This window comes from Octopus bimaculoides, chromosome 2, assembly GCF_001194135.2.
Source record: "Octopus bimaculoides isolate UCB-OBI-ISO-001 chromosome 2, ASM119413v2, whole genome shotgun sequence".
Lineage (NCBI taxonomy): Eukaryota > Metazoa > Mollusca > Cephalopoda > Octopoda > Octopodidae > Octopus > Octopus bimaculoides.
The window spans coordinates 23,463,806-23,471,099 of NC_068982.1; positions in this window are offsets into that span (position 1 = coordinate 23,463,806).

A 7,294-nucleotide genomic window follows, 5' to 3' on the forward strand; every position below is an offset into this window, starting at 1 on the left:
TGTGCGTGTGTTTGTGCGTGTGTGTGCGTATTTGTGTATGTTAGTATGTTAGTATGTATGTATATATATATATATATATATATATATATATGTATGTATGTATGTATATGTATATATGTATGCATGTGTGTATGTATGTATATAAATGAATTTATGTCGGTATGATGGCTTAAAGACCCAAGCCTTGAAGTCTCAGTTATCCTACTCCTTGAATAAGTTAGTCAAATATGAACTCGATTAAATTACGTCGATTGATCTTCTACAATTTTATTTCTCATGAGAGAAACAAATTATGTAGTCATTTGAATATTTTGCTTATCAAAATTATAAAAATATTTGACTAAACAAACATCGCATAATTTGAATCGAGGCTTCTGTTGTTGATTTTTGAAAATAAATTATTCAATTATTGGATACAATTGCGTTCATAATAATTATTCATTTTTGATTCATACTAGTTCACAGTGAATGTTTTACATTTGTTTCTAACTATATTACATATATGTTTCGACTCAGACATTTTGTGACTTTTGGTAAATATCTAATATATCAAGTAACAGAAATGAAATGCTTTTAAGTTGTAAAGACATAGGTAATTAAATAACTGTAACATACTTCATTATTCTCTTATAATTTGTATCCACACAATGAAAATTAATAAGTATATTATTATTCAGTTTATTTCAAGATTTCTCGCCAATAGAGAACGAACCCGTTTCTAACCTAGATCCAGGGCTCCTGCACTGGAATTTCAGCATGAACAACAGGTTATTTTATTTGTATGTATGTATGTATGTATGCATGTATGTATGTATGTATGTATGTATGTATATGCGGATTTGTATGTTTTATGTGTGTATTCTCATGCATATAGCTTTCTACTAATATATCAATGCTTAGTCGTCTGCTCATATACACTCATACTTTCATCTGATGATATGTTGCGGTAGAGTTGTGCGACGTTTTGGGGAATGCATTCTAGGTTATCAGACAAAGTGTATTGCTCAAGCAGCTGCCTTCCAAGTATTATGCTCTTGTCAGCCTCATGTTGGCAAATTTGGTCAAGGGATGAACTTCAACATTTGGTGGATAAAAGATAGTGCCGAAGAGATATGATGCTATATTGAAAGTCATCTTGGATCGATGTTAAGCTTCTGCCGCTTTGTTTTCATTTTAGGCAGGGGCGGTCTACGTCACTGTTTATGTGGAAATTATGTGTGCTTGTTAGTATTCTTCGGGTTTTCACATCAATGGCTCATATTTCATCAAGTGTCCAATCATGCAGCCCATATGTTGGTATAAGTTCTGGCACTGCAAACAGACTGTGGGCCGCTGTTTTATTGAAAGCAGAGAGTTCTGAGATCAAAATTTTCTTTTATTCAGCTGAAATATTCTTTAGTGACACATGCTTTGTTACAGCTGCCGTTGTAAGATATATTTGCATCCACCCCTATGCACCTGTAACATTTCTCGTCAGACATAGGGGAAACAGTCAAATCAATGACGAATGATGGAGATGTTACTAGTCTGGTTCATAGATGTCCCCCTTTTTACAACCATATAATAACAGTTATCCTGACCAACGTTCAACCCTACATTCTTTGAGAATGTTGTAACTAGGTCAACGCTCTTTTTCATCTATTTCATATTCTTTTCATAACGCTTAAGTTATCCAAAGAGAAACAGTGTGCAATTCTGGTGTTTCTTTTTCCTTGTGAACCAGTGTGATATCCTTCAGACTTCCTTAACATGAATGAGAGCAAGTATAAACAACATCAGAGGGAGGCTGTCTCCTTGGAATATGCCTTTGCGATACTGTATTCTATCGATGATAATATAGTCACAAATTGTGTTTAAAATCAAGATGGTGGTCTACGATGAAGTTAGGTAGGCTATTGCTTTGACTATTCTCAATAGACATTTAGCAAGGTGAAGGGCTTCTAGCATCCATAAGTGGGGAATATAGTCAAAATCTTTCTTGTAATCTAGCCACGCTAAAACTAAGTTCCTCCTGTGGTCTCGCACCTCTGACATCACAGTTTTGTTGATTAACAATTGCACGGCACATGCCCAGACTCACTTCTTCCCAGCTTCTTTTTCTGTTGTGATAAAGTTATTGGCTTCACAATGGTCGTGTAGGAAGAGGTTTAAACATGCGGTCTATATCTTATACGTTAAGTTCTGGCATGCAATTGGCTGTTATTATTATTTTTCTTTTTGGCCACGTGGTTGGTTCTGCATTTGGGAATAAAATTTGTCCCTTCCAGAGTTAACCGGTGCAGTAGGCAACTGTTCTGAATGAAAGCTTACTGGTGCAGATTGATAAGATATGGTCGGAAGAATGTTAGATTCTTGTACCATTATCCAACGATCAAATCTCTTCCAGATGCTTTTTCATCCTGGAGTTTGGGGATCACAGTTGCAAGAATTTTACCATCAATGCTGCATGTCTTTGATGTAACGCAGGAGTAATAACTTTCTCTGATTTCTTCCAGCCACAGAGCATCTTCATTAAATTCCTCCGCTGCACTCCAGATTTCCCTCCAGACGGAGTCTATATCTTCTCGTGAAGGAGCTTCCGTGATGTTTACTGCTCCTCGTCTTATGTCTCTATATACTGCTGCTTGGTTGCGGTAAAATTTTTTGCTTATTGTTCTCCCGGTTATTCTCTTTTGATGTCGGAGTATTTCACCCCGTGATGGTACTTTCTTTCTTATTTCGGTTTTGTTTCCTTTTTGAATATCATTCATGTACTATTTTACAGTAGTAGCCAGAGTATATAGTCAGGTGGTAATCTGCCAGCATGTGGGTTCATGACACTGTTGTAAATAATCATTCACCAATTTCGTTAATAGATTTTAATACTGTATCGGGTGGTATCTTTTTTTTACTTACTTTGGTAGAGAACACTTTCTCCTCTTTGGCGTACTTCAAAGCAAAACTATTTTTCTCGGAAAATTTCAGTAAGGGCACATTTCACCGGCATATCACTATTACTACAATAATCGTTGCGGTTGTGCCTGCTATTTACCATAGTTGTAATAGGGGGACAATGGTCAGTTACTTGAGCGAGTAATGTAGTTTGACTGGCAGACACTATTGAATCTGTTGGTATGCCACTAGATGCAAACCAACATTGTGGTCTTATATCATTCACATTTTCGTTTTTGTTTATACAATTGGGAAGAAGGTTAATTATCGATTTTCTAATAAATTTAGTTACTAACCTTCTTTCTATGTCCTACAGATGTTGCTTGTTGGCGCAGTTGCTTCGCAGTAAATAATCTAATTCTGGATGTAAATCGTCCCAATATCATTTCAATCGATTCATATAGCCAACAGCGGGGCTTTGTTTTGCTTTTTCGTAGCAGTTAAATAGATCATTACTCAATTCATAACTCCAAAAGCAATGAGTTTTGTAGTTGCGGTTTCTTCTATGACTACAGCTACAAAGAATTTATTTACCTGTTGAGCTGTTGCCTTCGTTCTGTTCCTCGACTGTGTTGCTGATGACGTTGTATTCAGCCATGTTGTTTGTAGTAACTCTCTGCATGCTAAATTCAAGTTTCAGTCGAAAATCACTACGATCGTCAATAAAGGGCTCCCCCACTCAATTCATCTAAAGATTAACCAGTTATTTAAGAAGACTGACAATTGTGGCTCCAAAGTTGGAGATAGTATTCATCGTATTTTCGATAAATAGTTTCCTACGCCAAATACGCGACTTGTCGCTTCGAGTTATGTGTGTTTGCATGTATGTATGCATGTATGTATGCATCAATATATGTCTGGATATGTAATGTTACACCAAATCGACTTGAATCAAAGAGAGATGTGATAACTCACTTTACATCGGGCATGCAGCCATTTTTGAGGGTTAGTGTAGTCTTGACAAATTTATTTAATGTCTTCGTATTTTATAATGGTAGGGTCAATTTTGAGGAAGGTTTGTCTAATAATTCGAACAAGTGAAATAGCAACATATAACGTTACGTCAGTGGGGATATTACAGTTTCTCAGGCATTTGTAGCTCGTGCTATTTTATTGTGGTTATATATCTTCAGTACAACACATGCACCTCAAATGCATATGATAAATTACATTCCAGTGATAACATCCCATTATTTATTTGGATCTAGAAGTGTATTATCCAAACGTTCATATCTTTGCGATAGTGGCATCAATATTATCAGCCACTCACATGATATATTTTAAGAAGTCAATCGCCAATGTCAATAATACCTTTGTGAATTGTACTTAATTCAAAAACTTACTGGCTGCCTTCTTTCGGAAAATAAATTGTAAACATGCCTTGAAGGAAACAAATATTTGTAAAGAATAATTTAATTTACTGTATCGACTTGATTTCAGTACGTTTCGCAAATATAAACATGTCAAGACTGGTGCAGTTATGGGACTGAGGGGTCCGTCTTATGATCTAAAGTATCAGCGACTGACAAGTAGAGTAATAAATGAGATATATAACGAAAATATAGAAAGCAATATATATATCCATACCAACAATGATAGTGCGCAGGCAAACATAATCACGTACGCACGCATACACACACGCAAGCACACACTTCCAAACACACAAGTATATTATACAAATATATATAAATATATATACGTGTTTGTGTGTGCATATATGTGCCATACACACATGTATATTTATATATAATCCTGTACTTATTTTCGTCACTGGAATGCGGCAATAAGGAGACACACTTTGAACGTGCTAGTTGATCAAATAAACTGAAGTATATATTCTTTAAAATCTACTAATAATTTCATAACTCTCTTTCAACGGTCACTCCCTCCTATATACAGACGCGTTCTCAGACGCACGCAAACACACACAGACATGCACACACATATACATAACAGATACGTAAGCAACGGAAGAAGAGATATTGGCCTGTGTATTTCTGCGTCTGACCCCACTCCATTGTACTCATTTCCCTGAGTTATGTATTTTATTACCTCATTCATATACAATATCATATCCCAGCAGAAGCAGATTCGTATATCCATAGCTACACACTCATAAACCCATGCATTAAGATATATATATATATATATATATATATATATATATATATATTTACATATATATCTATATACATACATACACACAAAGACGCACAAACACACCCACAAGCTCACACATATGCACCAACAGACACACACACACACGTAATGTTGGCATGTTCTATTTTTGCGTATGTGCATTGCTATATATCATGTGAAGCACATGTAAATGTGTAATGAATGAGATTGAACGAATTCTTCTAACACGGTCTGGTACTTAAAAGACATGAAAGGCCTACTGAGCTAAACTGCTGCAGATAATGTTTCAAGAACTCCTTGACCACGACAGCGTAATGACCCCTACACCTAAGAAGGACGAAGAGCAAATGCCAGGTCACACACAACTAGTCTCCCTGACATCGTATATCAACAAGTTCAGGGAAGAAATTATTTATGAGAAGCTGATAACTTTCTTAGAAAATAATAAACTGCTAAGTAATAGGCAGAATGGTTTCAGTTGAAGTAGAATCTGTCATGCGCGGCTTCTTCATCGCCATTTATTGATATGTTGGTAAAAGCAGCTCATACAATATCGAAAGTAGATATGGTATAAACTACGTGAGCATGGAATCGAAATAATCCGCAAAGAGGTCAACATATCATTTTCGTCTCAATGTCACTGGCGATACAGCTCCATGATTATTGCTAAGAATCCAAACACTTCGAAATGGCTGAATGTGTTCTTGACGTACATGGCATCTGATTGTTGTCGCCGATGTTCTTGGTTCATATTGTAGCGATATTTCCACCCAACCCCAAGAAGTAGTTTTGACTGAGGAGAACTGTGAATGAAGGTGTTTTACAATGATCATACTTCTCTTTTCAGTTTTGAAGGACTCCATCGTCCATATTATCTTAGTTTATTTCTGCCAGGGGTGGTCGATTGTAAGTAAGGAGTATATTTAGCAGATACTTTTAGCAATTGTTACTTCCAAACACAGATACATTTTTTCGTTTATATTTTCGGTTTCATAATCGAACACCCTAAAAATCGACGAAACTATACTCCGGTTTGAGCTGCTGAGGTAACTTAATCCAATGCGTAAGACTGACCTGCAACTAGCCACTGGCGATGCATGTATAGAAAATAATCATCATCCATTTAAAAATATGCAATTTTAAGTTGAACATTTATCATTTATTTTCTTGCTTCTGGAAAGAATTACGAGTGGAAAACAACATCAATAATTTGCTAAACAAATTACTGCATAAATATTATAATCTATACAAACAGAGTGCATTAGGAAACATTGAATATCGATTTTTATGAGACTTATATGCACTTTTCAGGCGCCATAACAAGTTCAGAGATTCGGTTTTTCATTTTAATATTCTCAAAATGCTACCAACTCTGTTAAGTCACTAAGATTTGCAAACACATCACCATATCTTATTTCTAGACTAAAAAATTCTGATAAACACTAATACTTAAACTATAAAATCGATCTCACTTTATTGCAGTACAAATAAGGCAAGGCAATGATGGAGCATTTTCTGAACCGTTCAACTGTTTCAAAAGAATACTCAAAACCTTCTTTCAGTTAAGTCTAAGGTATGAAAAAAATGAAAATATAAGGACCCCTTCCCTTATAGCTGCCAGACCGGAGTTGATTCTCTGCAACTAGAAAGCAAATGAAAAACAAAAACAAAAGGAAGAAGAAGTTGTTTACATTAACACTTTTGCACTTATTGTGTGGTGCACACATACATATAAAGTAAAATCCACCGTTATTTAAGGACATAAATCATAGAAATGATCAAAATGAATGAAGGTGAAGACATATGTATATTGAACACATGATATTTTATCTATTATTGTTTCAGTCCTAGGATTAGAGTCATGCGGTCGAGGGACTTTGGGTTCGAATCTCAGACCGGACGACGTATGTGTTTATGAACGAAACACCTAAGTTCCACGCAACTTCGGCAGAAGGTAATGGCGAACTTCTCTTTCCTTTTGCATCTAGCAACTTACCTGCGACGGAAAGCCGTCCCGTCCAAGTGGAGAACCTAAACACCAATGAAACTGGGAAACTTACATTTATGAGCCAGGCATGGCTCGAGGAGAAACAAACAACAACAGCATACATTTTCTACTTCGCTGACTTTCCCCTATCGCGGAGGGATTTGGAATATAACGCCCGCTATAGTCAAGAGGATTACTATACACACACACACACACACACACACACACACACACACA